The sequence below is a fragment of the Peromyscus maniculatus genome, chromosome 9 (assembly GCF_049852395.1).
Source record: "Peromyscus maniculatus bairdii isolate BWxNUB_F1_BW_parent chromosome 9, HU_Pman_BW_mat_3.1, whole genome shotgun sequence".
Taxonomy (NCBI): domain Eukaryota; kingdom Metazoa; phylum Chordata; class Mammalia; order Rodentia; family Cricetidae; genus Peromyscus; species Peromyscus maniculatus.
Window position 1 is genome coordinate 35,757,603 of NC_134860.1, and position 17,113 is coordinate 35,774,715.

Consider the following 17,113-nt stretch of genomic DNA (forward strand, 5'->3'; position numbering starts at 1 on the left):
AGCTAGGGTAAGTTTAGTGAAGAGACTATGATGAATTAATTTTAAACCTGTGTGATCAGTAAGTTTGTGGATGTATAAAGTTCATGGAAGGAAAAGTAAGTGCAGGCCAGGGTAGCAGATCCTGACTGGGTCTAGGAGCCTTGTACACAGCAGAGAAGACCCATGACCTCCCCCTGCAGCAGAAAAGGAGCTGCAAGGCAGCAGTTCTCTCATTGGCCATTATAGGTTCAGGAAGTGTGTGTGTGTGTGTGTGTGTGTGTGTGTGTGTGTGTGTGTGTGTGTGCATTTCTGTCCATCTGTGTGGGTGAGCCTCTCTCTGTGTGTGAATGCTGGCTATTATCTGGACATTAGTGTTCCTTTGGTTTCTGTATATGACCTCCTGTGGGTGAGTGGGTGTGTGTGTGCCCATATTTCCTGTATGTGAAGAGGTAAGTGCTTATGTGTGTGTTGGGAGTATGGGTGCTTACAAGTGCAAGTATGTGTGTGAATGTGTAAACTCATGTGTTTGTTTTTCTCTGAAATTACTCATGAAATATTTTTAATGATGGTGGAGACCAACTTTATTGAGAAAGTACTGTGCCTATCTCTCATGCCCACTGTTTTCATTTCTCATCCAACAAAAGTTTATCTTCTTCTCAATAGTATTCTTGATGATTTCTCCTTTTATTAGAATTGGCAGGGAGATTGAATGTGTTAGTGCATTACAGTGTGCTTGTATGTGTGCATACATGTACTTGTGTGTGTTCCTGACTTTATGTGTGTGAATGTGAGTGAGCAACTCTTCTCTGAGAACACAATCTTCTAATAAAACAGGAGCAAGAAAACCTGGATGAAAGACTGAAGGGCCTGCTGAATCAGAAGGAGCTGGTCACCCAGCAAAGGGACTTGGCAGAAAAGCTGCAACATCACTTCAGTGTCTCTGAAATGAGGTGGGAGCCCAAGCTGGGAGGAGCAGTTAGAACAATGTAGGTCACCTGTACCTGGATCTCTGGGTTTTTTTTTGTTTTTGTTTTTGTTTTTTTTGGGGGGGGATTCTCCCCATCTGGATGACTCTCAGCCACAGTGAGGGAAAGATCACCTCAGTGTATTGTGCTAGCCCAGTTAACAAGAACTTCTCCAGGAAACTCTATGTTTGAACCTTCGTGTTTCTGAGGAGTGTGTACCCCTTATTCCCTTCTGTGATCTTATATCTTCTCAGTATCCCCCATGTCTCCCCACAAATCTCCCTATGGTAGTCCTCAACCTAGCAAGAGGAGGGTTAGTTTTGAAGGACAGTGTGTGCTCCTGTTACTTTATTTTCCTTCAAAAACATCGCCTTTAGAGAGAAGTTCCTACTTTTGGGTAGCTCTGCATGCAGCACACTCCTGCTGATTACAGGCTCTCTGCAGTGTGCATCTGTCTCCTGAGAAAAGATTTTTCTGGACATAAGATTATTTACGGGTTGAGGTGTTGAACTCAGGCAGGTCTCTGTGCTGTAGGAATAATCATGACCTTCACTGATTTTATTTTGTAGGCTCTCTAGAGGGACTACATTCAGTTTCTCATGTTGCTATTATTCACCTGGTATCTAATCAGGGCCATGTACTTCTGCTCTGAAGTGTCACTCAGACATTGATACATTGTTATGTTTTCTCAAAACAATGTATCTAGTCAACTGGAGAAATGTGTCGATTTTCTTGTCCAGCAAGATATAGTTCTCAATTTGTCTTCCAGCAGATTTTAAAACACAGAATAAAATCCAGGATAAGGTGCACCTTGACACTACACTCCTGGGAAATGCAGGGAATGACCTGAGCTGAAAGGTCATGCTGGACTGTTCCAGTGACTACAGCTGGTTCAGGCTAAACAGCTGACATAGCAGGTCCCCACCAGGCCTGTTCCCTACCTGCCTTCCTCCTCTAGGTCAGAAAATCTCCAGCATGACCTGGACCATGTTACAGCCCAGGATGAGAGCCTCCTGCAGACAGAGCTGCTGCAGCAGGAGCAGGAAGTATCACAGGCAAGTGAGCCACCACTGCATTCCAAACCCTGCAACCATGGCATTCATGGGGACTGGAGTCTCTTGACATTGGCTTCCAGTGTGAATAGGCCCTGATTTTGTCTAGCCTGTGGCCCAGGCAGGCTGCTTCTTGGACTGATTGCCTTTCCTTCTCACACAACAGCTTTGAGAGAACTGAGGAGGCCAAGAAGCTATAGACAACTTGAACCCATGGTGTTCTCCACCCTAGGATGGAAGCCTCCTCCTCAGAAGACACCCTACAAAGTCCCATGGGGCATGGCTATATTTGCTTTGAAAAGGCATTTTACAATTGCAACTGCCTTCCTACCATGTTTCTAAGGCCAGCCACACTCTGTCGGACTGTGCCTCAAAGTCTGTTGCATAATTAACCTAATCTTTTAATTAACCAAGCTGCTTAGCTTACTTTTTTGTTGGGTTTTGTTTCCTTTGGGTTTTTTGGTTTTCTTTGTTATGGTTTGAGGTTTTGAATTCATTTGTTCTTTCTTTTGTTCTTGTTGTTTGGTATTTTGATAAGGCTGTTTACTGTTTACATTGTGCTCCCTTTAAGCCCCTATTGAGTAAAATGACTGTATTTTTATTAATAAAAATGTGATTCCTCACTCTTCACTCTTAAGACCTATTTCCCTGGTCAGCATTGCTCTGGGTTCAAAGTTTGTCTAAGCTGTGTCCCAGCCAGGCTGCTCTAGATCTGATGGTCTTTCCTTCTCTGACAGCAGCTCTTGAGGGAAAACTAAGGAGGCCAAAGAAGTCCCAGACGTCTTGATCATGTGACATTCTCCACCCTTAGGGTTAAGGACCCTCAACGAAGACACCCATTTTAGCTGTGATCTCACTAATGAGACAAACACCAAGTGACCTCTAGGTGATCCAACCCTCATTAGATCCATGGGTCTGTTGACTCAGTGCTCCTGAAGAAAAGAAAGCATCACTGAGAACCCTAACATTCAGCAGAATGTGGCTTCTGTGAGGGGTACTACAACATGGAGGGCAGAGATGTTGGTGAGCAAGACTTTTTCTATCAGTTTAATGTCGATGGCTCTGGCGGTCTAGCTGTCCCTCTCTATGTGATGGGAAATCTATCGTGGACTGTCTTGAGGTCAAATTCTTCTAGACAGACAGTTTCAAACTCTTCCCTCTTAATATCTTGTGTGAGGTTTCCATCCTGTAACTCCAGAACCTCCTTTAACACCAGAAGTCTGTGTGCCCAGTATTTGCTACATAGTGAGTTCCCAGCCAAGCCAGGGATACACAGGGCTTTGGATGTGGATAGTGTTGCCAATTCAGTGTATACCCATTTCCTGATGACAAAGGGATCCATACTGTATTCTTGTGACTGTATATTTAGCTATCCCTCAACTATAGTATTCTGTTTACACATTTCATGAAATGATCATGTGAACCATATTAATGAGAAACACAACAGTACTGTTTTAATGCCTCACAGGATATCCAAACATTTACTAAGGGAGTATGCAAAAAACCAGAGTCCTGTTTGCCATCAGGCCTTGCTGATGCCCCTGCCAGGGCATCCAAGGGCCATATCTTGTCCATGGCCTTGACACAGCTCTGGGCATCTGTTTTGGTATCTGTGACTCCTGTTACCACTGAGGGCTCAGCAGGTGCCTTCAGTCTGGGTCACCACCTGTAATTATGGTACTGTCAAAGGGATATGATCCCATGAGGATGTGTGTGTTTTAGAGGACTGTGCTGCCACACAGGACCATTGTGACCTCTGTGCCGGGACCATTGCCAAGGGCCACATCTGGGTCCATGGCTCTGCTGAAACCAGGGTCTGCATTGATGTCTCAGGCTCCGGATGCCATCAAAGACAGTGCAGATGCCTGGAATATGGGCTGCCACATGGACCCACTTGGGTCCTGCTGCTGTGTCCATGCTGATCTGAGTGACCTGCATTGCCAACCAGGGCCATGGAGACATCCAGGCCCAGCAAGCAGCCTAGCACCGTGTCTGGATCCAAGTTGCAAATGCAGCCAGTGTCTGTGGCCTCTGTTGCCAACCAAGAGACATACAGAACCATCTCAGTCTCAAGGGCTGTGCTTCTTCCAGGGCCATACAGCTCTGAGTGGCCAATGCTTCCACCAGGGGCTATGGTGTCCTCCCAGTCTTGGTTGCTGCTAATGGCCATATCTGGAACATTTACCTTGCCAGAGCTTCAGTTTATGTTGGTGTTAGTAGCTGTTACCACTGAAGACAGGATAGGGATTCAACGAGTTAACCCTGCCCCTCACAGGCTGCAGCACTGGGGAGAACTGGATCTGCCCCTCACCAACTGCAGCACTTGGAGAGTGGGTCCTGCACCTGGACGGAGCAGCATGTAGAGCTGACCTTGTTAGTGGTGGTGCAGGTGAGTTGGTCCTGAGGGTGTGAGAGCAGAAGAGCTGACTCTGCTCCCCTTCTGACCTGTGTTGGCAAGGGTGAGGAAAAGATGCCTTCCACACCTGAGCATATGCTTTCTGAAGCTGGTGGGAGAGTTGACCTCTGGCGCATGAGAACAGAAGAGGTGGGTCTACCCCTTTCCAATGGCAACAATTGGGAGAGTGGGCACAACACCTTGCCTGTCCAAAACAGTAGAGCTGGTCCTTCTGTTCTTAGAGTGGGTGAGCCAAATAGGAGAGCATGAGAGCAGGAGAATTGGCCTCTGTACATTCTGCCTGCTGCATTTAGTGAATTAGCTGGGACAGAGTTAGAGCGCTTGCTCGGGTGTGAAGATGAGGGACAGCTGGTGGCCTCACTAACTCAGCTACCACCCAGTTTCAGAAGAAGGGCTATAAATTATTCCACCCTAACACCCTCTTCTTCTATGAACTGCAGGAGCCTGTGAAGGGCCCAGATCTGCAGATCAGAGCTACAGGATCTCCATGACACAGATATCAATTCTATATCCAAGAGGAGTCCAAGTAAGGGTGGATTATTGACAGTGTAGTAGAAATCAGAGGCCAGAACACTTACAAGAAAAGATGCATAGACTAAAGGATGTAATGTGTGACTCACTGGACCACAGTACAGATTCCTCAGCAAGATTCTTGTTTGTTTTCTTTGGTTTTGGGATTTCCGTTTTTATTTGAATTTTTTTTTAATTTTAGATGGGAGGTATCAAGGGCAGAGCACAGATTCAAGAAACAGGTAGTTGGAAGAGTGGGACTGGGATGCATGATGTGAAACTAACAGAAAATCAATAAAACCTTAAATAAAAACAAATAAAAAAGTGGAGCTATCTTCCTCTGGTTTTCTTTAAATATAGCTTCAGTGATAACCTCATAACAGACAGATTGAATTCAAAGATACTTTGGGACATTATTTTTTTTTGCTACTGTTGGCCTTCATGATGCATTAGTGCAACAGTGCTTTTTTTTTAAGATTTCTTTCTTTTATTTATATGTATGGGTGTTTCTGTATGCAATTCCCCCAGAGACCAAAGAGGGTATCAAATTCTACCTGAAACTGGAGTTAAAAAGGCTTTTTAGCTGCCCTGTTGGTTCTTTAGGAGAGAAACAATTACTCAAAGTAAAGGAGCCATCTCTTCAGCCCCTGCCTAGACTTGACTTTTGTCCTTCTAGCCATGTGTGCTGTATTAGTTGGAATGAATCAGACCCAAGAAATTTAGGGAGTCCAGTATGGACAAATATAATGTAGGCATGGTAATTGTCTTAGGATGCCATGCTTCCATGCAAGGTGTTCATGGGTTCAGGATCCTGCTCCAGCATCACTTATTGTCAGGGTTGGAGCAGATCTCTCACATCTCATCCTGGATGACATTGCAGATTAGGGCCATCTGATGAAATTCAGAACTGAGAATACCATCCTGGTGGTGTAGGTGTGGTTAGGAGTTCCTCTTGATGCTCCAGCTAAGTGTTGGGAGGAAGCTTCAGACCAGCCAGAGTGGATGAAGCCTGCAGCAAAAGCCATGTCCTCTGATGGAAAGCATGCCTGTACAAGGCTAGGAAGGGAGAGGGATATTTGATGCTGCTCTTTTCCCACAGCAGATCTCACTGTATACTGAGGAAGGGTTCCTTCCAGATGAGTACTTTATTCTTGTGAAACTCCCCTGGACCTGTTCTGACTTCTGAGACTGAATCAGAGAGTTAATGTGTGGAAGAAATAATCCTGTGGGGTGCCAAACTGGTGTTGTTATACAAGGGTGGAAGAATCTACTCTTCATAAATAAGGTACACATATACATGCAGAACATCAATTTATATATAAAGCTCATTCAGTTCCATGGATAATGTGATCAGCTGGAGAGATGGCTCAGTGGGCAAAGGTACCTACTGCCAGGCTTATGGGCCTTAGTTTCTTCCCTGGGACTCACATGATTGAAGGAGACAACAAACCTCTGACAAATTGTCCTCTGATCTTCATGTGGGTGTGGGTGCCTGGTCATGGCCCACAAAAGCTAAGATATGGAAAGTTGTTTCCATTCCTCACTTATCCTAGAATCTCTCCATCTGAGGCTCTCATTTAATTGTATTACTCTGCATTCCATTGGAGAGATGTGGGACTTTCTCTGTTTTACTGTCATTACTGAGATGGTATAGGAGCCAAGAAAGCCAACACCAAAGCATCACCTGAAGAATAGTTACAGGAAGGTGACCATTGGGAATTTGTGACATAGCTGAGACACAAACTGCTCTAGAATATCCTCTCTACATGCCTGGTGTATTATTCAGGGCTCATAGGGTAACAGAAGTTATAACCTGAAACTCTCTATATCTAGAAAAGGGATTCGTTAGAATGACTTCCAGGCTGTGGTACGGTAGGGACCATAGTAGGGCTGGCTATGATGGAAAGTCCAAGAATCCATTAATTGCTCAGTCCACAGGACTGAATATCTTAGCTGTCTGTAGTCTATGCTATAATCTTAAAGAAGTAGATTCTAATGCCAGTGAAGAAATGTATGTGCTAGCAAGGCAAGAGCAAGCAGAGAAAGAGTAACTCTTCCTTCTTCCATTTCATTATACATGCTTCCAGCAGAAGGAGTGGTCCAGATTACATCTGGGTTAAAGAATGAATTAAAGGTGTAATTTCCTACCTCAAAGATCAGGACTAGATGTAGATCCTCCTTCTTCAAATGAAGTCTCCCATAGATGTGCTCTCTATATTTTGATTTTAGTTAATATCATATAAAATTCACATTGACAACCAAGAATAGCCATCAGAGTCGTATTCCCTCTTCACTAATATTCTTGAGCAAATGGTTCCCTTAGAGAGTGAAAGGAAGGAGTAACAATAATCATAAGTTACATCTCGGTTAGCTATAGATCTCATGGTCATGATGACTTTTATTAGCCTTATGTCAATGGATGGCTGAAATAGGATTGAATACCCATCTCTGCTTTCTTAGGAAGGAGGGCATCTGCCAGTAATCCACTTTCTGTACAAAAGGAAATTAGACATTGAAATAAGTATGATGTGCCCTGTAGTAACTGTGGAGGAAATGGGCCCAGGAGGGAGGAACAGGTGCTCTTTAAAGAAAAAGAAAGAGACAAGAAGTGAGTGCCTGGGGTCATACCCGGAGAGGTCTGCCCCTAGGTCCCATCCCTGGGCACCAGCCATTCTGGGGAAGACCTGCCCAACTTGGCCCCAGGTTCTGGCCATCGGGCAGGACCCCCCCACACTGGGAAGTTTCCCCTTCTCCAAGACCCTCGGCAGACCCTGTAATCTCCATGCCCTGCCCCCATGCCCATCCACTGGAGACCCCAGCCACTTCCTGAGATTTAGAGACCAGCCCCCAGCTCCCATCCTGCCTGGAGTCCCCATCAAGACCAGAGCCCTGAGCTCCCATCTGGACCAGAGAGCTTCCATCTAGACCAGAGAGAGCTTCCTGAATCTGTCAGCTCTGTCTGGGCCAAGGGCGCTTATAAGAACAAGAACGAATCCACAATGAGATGGGTAAACATCAAGGCAGAAGTACATACAACAAAATAAAGAGCAATACAGCATCACCAGAACCTAGCCCTCCTCCAACAGCTAGACCTGAACATCACAAAATGGAAGAAGCAGAAGAAAACAACCTTAAGAATAACATCATGAAGATGCTAGAAGCTTATAAAGAAGAAATTAAAAATGAAATGGAGGAACAAACAAATAAAAAATGGGAAGAACTCTATAAAAAACTAGAGGAAAGGACAAATAAAGCAGAAGAAAACAATAAATCCCTGAAAGAAAACCATGAAAAAGCAATGAAACAGATGAGGGAAACAGTCCAAGAACTGAAAAGGGAAATAGAAAAAATGAAGAAGACACAAACAGAGGGAATTCTGGAAATAGAAAATCTGAGTAAACAAACGGGAACTCCAGATGCAAGTATAACCAACAGAATGCAAGAGATGGAAGAGAGGATCTCTGGCATTGAAGATACTGTAGAAGAAATAGATTCATCAGTCAAAGAAAACACTAAAGCCAACAAAAATGTCTAAGAAAGTTGGGACACCATGAAAAGACCAAACCTACGAATAATAGGGATAGAGGAAGGAGAAGAATACCAACTCAAAGGCACAGAAAATATGTTCAATAAGATTATAGAAGAAAACTTTCCCAACTTAAAGAAGGAAATGCTCATGAAGATACAAGAAGCCTATAGAACACCAAACAGACTAGACCCCCCATAAAGTCCCCTCGCCACATAATAATTAAACAACTAAACATACAGAATAAAGAAAGAACATTAAGAGCACCAAAGGAAAAGGGCCAAGTGACTTATAAAGGGAAACCCATCAGAATAACACCTGATTTCTCAATGGAGACTTTGAAAGCCAGAAGGACATGGGCAAATGTAATGCAAAGAGATCATAGATGGCAGCCTAGACTAATAGACCCAGAAAAACTTTCAATTGTCATAGATGGAGTGAACAAGACATTCCAAGACAAAGCCAGATTTAAACAATACTTAGCCACAAACCCAGCCCTACAGAAAGCACTAGAAGGAAAATTCCAACCTAAGGAAGTCAGATACACCCTCGAAAACACAGGCAATAGATAACACCACAGAGTAAACCCCAAAGAAGAGAAGTACACACACACTACCACCAAAAAAATAACAGGAATGAACAATCACTCATCATTAATATCCCTTAATATCAATGGACTTAATTCATCTATAAAAAGACACAGGCTAACAGAATGGATATGAAAGAAGGACCCATCTTTCTGCTGCATACAAGAAACATACCTCAAATTCAGATAGACACTACTTAAGAATAAAAGGCTGGGAAAAGACTTTCCAATCAAATGGTCTTAAGAAGCAAGCAGGATGCTGGGTGGTGGTGGCACACACCTGTAATCTCAGCACTCGGAAGGCAGAGGCAGGGCGATCTCTGTGAGTCCCATGCCAGCCGGGTATACAGAGCTAATACAGGACAGGCTCCAAAGCTACAGAGAAACCCTGTCTGGACAAACAAACAAACAAACAAACAAAAGAGGAAGCAAGCAGGTGTAGCCATCCTAATATCCAGCAAAATAGACTTCAAACTAAAATCAATCAAAAGAGATCAAGAAGGGCATTACATACTCATCATAGGAAAGATCAACCAAGATGAAGTTTCAATTCTGAACATTTATACCCCAAACACAAGGACAACCACATATGTAAAAGAAACATCACTAAAGTTTAATCACAGATAAAACCCCACACATTAATAGTGGGAGACTTCAACACCTCACTTTCACCACTGGACAGATCTCCCAAAATGAAACTGAACAGAGAAATAAAGGACTTAACTGATGTCATGATTCAAATGGACTTAATCAATATCTACAGAACATTCAGTCCTAACAAAAAAGAATATACCTTCTTCTCAGCACCCCATGGAACCTTCTCTAAAATCGACCACATACTTGGCCAAAAAGCAATCTCAACAGATACAAAACAATTAGAATAACCTCCTGCATTCTACCAGACCAACATGGTTTAAAGTTAGATTTCAACAACAACAAAAACTACAGAAAACCTACAATCTCATGGAAACTGAATAGTGCTTAACTGAATCACCAATGGGTTAAGGAAAAAATAAAGAAAGAAATTAAAGACTTCCTAGAGATCAATGAAAATGAAGACACCACATACCCAAACGTATGGGACACTATAAAAGCAGTGCTAAGAAGGAAATTCATAGCACTAAAGGCCCACATAAAGAAGTTGGAGAAATATCACACTAGGGACTTAACGGCACACCCAAAAGCTCTAGAACAAGAAGAAGCAAAGTCTCCCAGGAAGAATAGATGCCAGGACATAATCAAATTGAGAGCTGAAATCAGTAATAGAAACAAAGAGAACAATACAAAAGATTAATGAAACAAAGAGTTGGTTCCTTGAGAAAATGAACAAGTAGAAAAGCCCTTATCCAAACTAACCAAAAGATAGAGAGAACATCCAAATTAACAAAATCAGAAATGAAAAAGGGGACATAACTAAAGACAATAAGGAAATCCAGAGAATCATCAGGTCATACTTTAAAATCCTCTACTCCACAAAACTGGAAAACCTAAAAGAAATGGATAATTTTCTGGATAGGTACCACATACCGAAGTTAAATCAAGACCAGATAAACTATTTAAATAGTCTAATAACCCCTAAGGAAATAGAATCAGTCATTAAAAGTCTCCCAACAAAAAAACAAAAAAACAAAAAAACAAAAAACAAAAACAACAACAAAAAAGCCCAGGACCAGATGGTTTCAGTGCATAGTTCCACCAGATCCTCAAAGACGAGTTAATAACAATACTCTTTAAATTGTTCCACACAATAGAAACAGAGGGAACATTACCAAACTCTTTCTATGAGGCTACAATTACTCTGATTCCTAAACCAAACAAAGATGCAACAAAGAAAGAGAACTGCAGACCGATCTCCCTCATGAACATTGATGCAAAAATAGTCAATAAAATACTGACAAACAGACCCCTAGCACACATCAAAACAATTATCCACCATGATCAAGTAGGCTTCATCCCAGGGATGCAAGGGTGGTTCAATATAAGAAAGTCCGTCAATGTAATACACCATATAAACAAAATAAAAGAAAAAAACCCATGAACATCTCACTAGATGCAGAAAAGGCATTTGACAAAATCCAACACCTCTTCATGATAAAGGTCTTGGAGTGATCAGGAATACAGGGAACACACGTAAACATAATAAAGGCAATTTACAGCAGGCCGACAGCCAACATCAAATTAAATGGAGAGAAACTCAAAGCGATTCCACTAAAATCAGGAACAAGGCAAGGCTGTCCACTCTCCTCATACTTATTCAATATAGTATTTTAAGTTCTAGCTAGAGCAATTAGACAACATAAGGAGATCAAGGGGATGCAAGTTGGAAAGGAAGAAGTCAAACTTTCATTATTTGCAGATGATATGTTAGTATACATAAGTGACCCCAAAATTTCTACCAGGGAACTCCTACAGCTGATAAACTCCTTCAGTAAGGTGGCAGGATACAAGATTAACTCAAAAAAAAAATTCAGTATCCCTCCTATATACAAATGAAAGGGGGATGAGAAGGAAATCAGAGATATATCACCCTTTACAATAGCCACAAATGATGTAAAATACCTTGGGTTAACTCTAACTAAGCAAGTGAAGGACCTATATGACAAGAACTTTAAGTCCCTGAATAAAGAAATTGAAGAAGATGTCAGAAAATGGAAAGATCTCCCATGCTCATGGATAGGCAAGATTAACATAGTAAAAATGGCAATCTTACCAAAAGCAATCTACAGATTCAATGCAATCCCCATCAAAATATCAACACAAATCTTCACAGACCTGAAAAGAATACTCAACTTCATATGGAAAAACAAAAAACCCAGGATAGCCAAAAGAATCCTGTACAATAAAACAACCTCTGGAGTCATCACGATCCCTGACCTCAAGCTCTACTATAGAGCTACAGTAATAAAAACAGCTTGGTACTGGCATAAAAACTGATGCCAACATAGACAAATGGAATCGAATTGAAGACCCTGACATTAACCCACACACCTATGAACATATAATTTTTGACAAAGAAGCCAAAAGTGTACAATGGAAAAAAGAAAGCATCTTCAACAAATGGTGCTGGCATAACTGGATATCAACATGTAGAAGGCTGCAAAGAGATCCATATCTGTCACCATGCACAAAACTTAAGTCCAAGTAGATCAAGGACCTCAACATAAATCCAGCTACTCTGAACCTGCTAGAAGAGAAAGTAGGAAGTAGTCTTGAATGCACTGGCACAGGAGATCACTTCCTAAATATAATACCAGTAGCACAGACACTGAGAGAAACAATCAATCAATGGGACCTCTTGAAACTGAGAAGCTTTTGAAGAGCAAAGGATACAGTCAACAAGACAAAACGACAGCATACAGAATCAGAAAAGGTCTTCACCAACCCCATATCTGACAGAGGACTGATATCCAGAATATATAAGGAACTTAAGAAATTAGACATCAAAATGCCCAACAGTCCAATTAAGAAATGGGATATAGAGCTAAACAGAGAATTCTCAACAGAGGAAACTCAAACGGCTGAAAGACATTTAAGGAATTGCTCAACATCCCTAATCATCAGGGAAATGCAAATCAAAACAACTCTGAGATACCACATTACACCTATCAGAATGGCTAAGATCAAAAACACTGAAGACAGTCAATGTTGGAGAGGATGTAGAGCAAGGGGAACTCTCCTCCACTGTTGGTGGGAATGCAAGCTTATACAGCCACTTTGTAAATCAATATGGCGCTTTCTTAGAAAATGGAAATCAGTCTCCCCCAAGATCCAGCTATACCACTCTTGGCCATATTCCCAAGGAATGCTCAATCATATCACAAGGGCACATGCTCAGCTATGTTAATATCAGCATTGTGTGTAATAGCCAGGACCTGGAAACAACCTAGATGCCCTTCAGCTGAAGAATGGATAAATAAAATGTGGTACATATACACAATGGAGTACTACTCAGCAGTGAAGAACAATGACATCATGCTGTTTGCAGGCAAATGGCTGGATCTAGAAAAGATCATCCTGAGTCAGGTAACCCAGACTCAGAAAAACAAACATGGTATGTACTCACTCATATGTGGATAGTAGACTACATTTTGATCATATTTACCCCACAACTCCAAGTAATCCACCTCAAATCTGCCCCCACCTCTGTGATGCCCAACTTTGTATCTTTATCATTAAATCACATTTTAATAACCCCAGTGGCAGACTCTTGAAGAAAGCTGACTCTCCTCCCAGAAGCCATTGTTCATCCTTAGGTCAGCAGTCAGGAGTAGGGGCTCAAGCACCCTTCCCACTCTATGTTTGAAAGTTGACTGGCTTGATTTTGTGTAAGTGACCACAGGTGCTGTGGGTCATGAGTGCAGTGGTCCTGTCATAACCAGAAGACAGTTTGTTCTAGTCCTCCATGACCTCTGGCTCCTACAATCTTTCTGCCTCATCTTTCATGATTGTCTTTGAGCCTTGTGGAAAAGGGTATGATACATCAGGGTACCCAACACTCAAGGCAAAACACCAATGCATGTAAAAAAAATAATGATTTTTTTTAAAAAAAGAAGCCAGATAACATATGAGAACAGAAAGAAATTAGAAATCTCTGTGATAAAACCCAGTAAGAGAGTGTTTCCTTTCTCTAAGTTAGCCGACAGTACTCAGTTGTTCACGGTTTAGGTTCTAAGAGGAGAGAGCTACCACAGGGCAGCTGTGGCCCCCAGTCATGACTGAAGTTGCAAGAACAGCAAACTGGCAGACAGGAGCCTGGATCTGAAGAGGCTTGGCTAAGTCTCTTTTGGTCTTTAGTCTCCCCATGTGTACTGTACTGCACAGTACTGTGAATGCAATCTGTGGCAACTTCATCTGCCAGTTTTCACCAGGCTCTAAGGCTCAAAACATATGGCAGCAGTAACATGAGCTGTTGTCTGCTACAGCTATGCTCTGTAACTTCTTGGTCAATGGTGTAATGGGAAATAATTAGATCATTCTTCATTCAAATGAGGACACTTGGAACAGGTTTATGACAAGCATTGATGATTCAGACTGTCTATAAACCTCAGGCATGCACCTAATCAGCAAGCTTTTATTACTAGTCCCTACAGTGGTTTAAGTCTCTATATGGAGCTTAGGGCTGGGGGGCACTGTATCCACCATCTTATACTCAGAGTATGAACTGAATGCAGACTGCTGCAGGCTTTCTCACTGTAGCCACTAGAGTATGAACTGAATGCAGATGGCCGCTGGCTTTCTGGGTGAGCAGGAACAGCTTTCAAATGATCAGACTCTTTGACTCAGCCATTTTACAGCTTAAAAACTAACAACCATAGCGAGAAAAATAACTAGGAAGAAGAACTGATTATTCTTATTATTTTGACAACATTGCAACCAGAAGTTTCTGAATGGCTAGATTACAAAACTGTACAAATAAATGGGAAGCACTGCCTATTTTTTAATAGCACTGTCTAGGAAAATGTTTTCAGTGAAATACTGTAGAATGTGAGGATTAAACTAACAAAGGTGTTGAAAGTGTTGTCAGTAGGGAAAAAAGCCGTAGCATAGAAAGTGGAATGGATGCATTCATAAACACCAAGCATGATACAAGGGTCACTCCAAAGTCAACACCCCAAACTGTCACTCATCTCAAATGCTCCCATCACCAACATGTGCAAACGAGAATAGCTATGTGACACTGACTGAACTGATCATGGACTGAGTGGGTCTGGTGTGTGGGGAAAGCCTGAGGTAGACGGACGTGCCCTTTTGTTTTAAAACACTGCTGAATGGGCTTAGGATGAGGTCAGCTGGCCTCCCGGCTATGAGGCCCCAGTTTCATCTCTAGCACTGGGGAAAAAAGAAAATTAAAATTCATGAAAACAGCAGATTCTTTTGCAGATATCAGATATATGCTTTCTTTTTCTTTTGCAGCTGTCTCTAACTGACAGCGAGCGATATGGTAGAGCTGGTGAGATGGCTCATTGGTTTGGTAAAAGCCCTTGCCAGCAGGCTTGAGGACCTAAGCTCCATCACTGGAACTCACTGTGACAAGAACTGATTCTTGAAATTTGTCGTGTGAACTCCACATACACACTTGTGTAAATGTGCACTCACACTCATGCATGTGTGCACACACATACACTAAAAATAAGAACAGAATACAAACACAGTAACTTAAGTACTTTATCCATCACCCCTTTAAACACTTAAAAAGCTGAGACCGGCATGGTGGCAGAGCTGTTAGTTCAAGGCCATCTTGGTCTTCAAAGTGAGTTCCAGGACAGACAGCTACATAGTGAGATGCTGTCTCACAAAATCAAACCAAAACCAAAAAACACTTTTCAAAAATCTATTATTGAATGTAGCTATTTTATAGAATTGTCTTCTTAGAGTCAGTGAGATTCCATGGTGTGTTGAGCAGGGTGTAGGTCAGTGGTCTAGTACTTACATGCCTGGCACATGTGGTCCCATGCTGGATGTCTACCTGTCTACCTCTGAAACAAACAAATGAAAACCCAACAACCACCAACTGTAACTGTGACTGTACCAGTGTAGATGTTACAGAGGTTGTGTGTATAACAAAGTGGAATGAGTTGGAGAGATGGTTTAGCAATTAAGAGCACTGGCTGCTCTTCTGGAGGTCCTGAGTTCAATTCGCAGCAACCATAGCATGGTTCACAACCATCTATAATGGGATCCAATGCTCCCTTCTGGCATGCAGATGTATATGCAGAGCACTCATTTTTAAAAACAAACAAATCCAGAAACAAAGTGGAATGAGATGTTTTCACAAAGCTGTGTGTGTTTCGGGGGGGGACTTGCTTCTATATGTAGCATGAACTATCAAAATGGAAACACTGGATTGAAAACAAATAACTGGGCAGTTGAATGGTATTTATTTTCTCAGGTAAACAATTTATAGAGCAAATAGAGTATCTTAGATATGGTGCCACTTTGCATAAAGGACTTAACATCCTCACAATTTAGTATCTGTTTATGAATGCTGGGGTGTTGGAACCAATATTCCATGGAGTTATGACTGTTCATAAAAGATGTAGAGAATCAAAATGACATGGAATGGTTCAGTCTGAGGGCCCAATGGGGTCTCCACAGAAAGCTTCTCCTCAAAACTGACCTTCCAGCTAAATTCCAAGTAGGAAAGGAGCTCACACATAAGGCAATTAAAAGAATGAACATTGGAAGCAGAAGACAGATCCCTGGGCCCACACACTCTGGGCATCATCAAGCAACCACATGCAAGCAGCACAATGGGGCACAGACAGTTAGCTAAGGGTACAGGATGGCTCTAGTAAGGCCTGAGGAGGGAGGGGTGTCAGGGCAAGACTTGGGAATCAGGAGAGAATGAAGTGTCAGTGTAATAGAGAGCTACTGGAAGATCCAAGTGACATAGGTCTAGTTTTCTTTTGAAATGAAGGGTCTTGCTATGTGGGTCCGACTAGCCTCAAACTTATGATCCTCCTGCCTTGGCCTGAGTGCTGGGATTACAGGCCTGTGCCATCACAACTTGACCTCATCTGCATTCTAACAGTTTCCTGGGGCTGCTGTGAGAGAGTATTTTAAGTGTATAGGGTGGGTGTGAAGTACTGGGAGAGGTGGATACTTAGAACAGCTGGAGATCACCCAGGTCAGACATCTGTTCTAGTAAATGTCAACCTCACACAAACAATATCCATCTCATTTCTCTCTTACCTCCATCTCTACTCTTTTTTCGACTTTACACACTAAGCCTTTATGAATCCTCTTCTCTCCATGTTCCTACACCCATCCTCAGGCACCCAGCCCCAGTTCAGGCCATCATCATTCCCAGTCTGGATCCCTGCCATGGCCTCCCAGAAGGAGGAATCTTACTCAAACTCTGTCCTGGTCAAACACTTCAAAAGTCTGACACTCCTTGCAAGTTGCACACAGTGTGAGTCCCCTGCTTCATTTCTATCAGCCCACCCTGTTCCTCCAATATGCGTTTTGAAAAAGGCCTGGTCTGTGGTAAGCACGGACTTATTATTATGTGTGCTCCCATTATCCTCTCTGCTTGTCTTTGCATTTGCCGCGACCATGGCTGATTCAACTACTCTCCAC

General features: G+C 42.4%; 1 long non-coding RNA gene across 4 annotated transcripts in view; it reads left to right on the forward strand.

The window, feature by feature from the left end:
* Window positions 1-15,208, forward strand: part of LOC143267308 (uncharacterized) — a 43,993-nt gene extending 28,785 nt beyond the window's left edge. For 2 of the 4 annotated variants that reach the window (XR_013042303.1, XR_013042300.1), the window contains exons 8-10: window positions 814-929; window positions 1,903-1,999; window positions 2,163-5,203. This is a non-coding gene — a long non-coding RNA (uncharacterized LOC143267308). Of the gene's footprint in view, window positions 1-813; window positions 1,705-1,902; window positions 2,000-2,162; window positions 5,204-14,947 lie in introns of those variants that run through there. The other 2 variants (XR_013042302.1, XR_013042301.1) reach the window with 2 other exon arrangements.
* The last annotated feature ends 1,905 nt before the right edge of the window (window positions 15,209-17,113 follow it).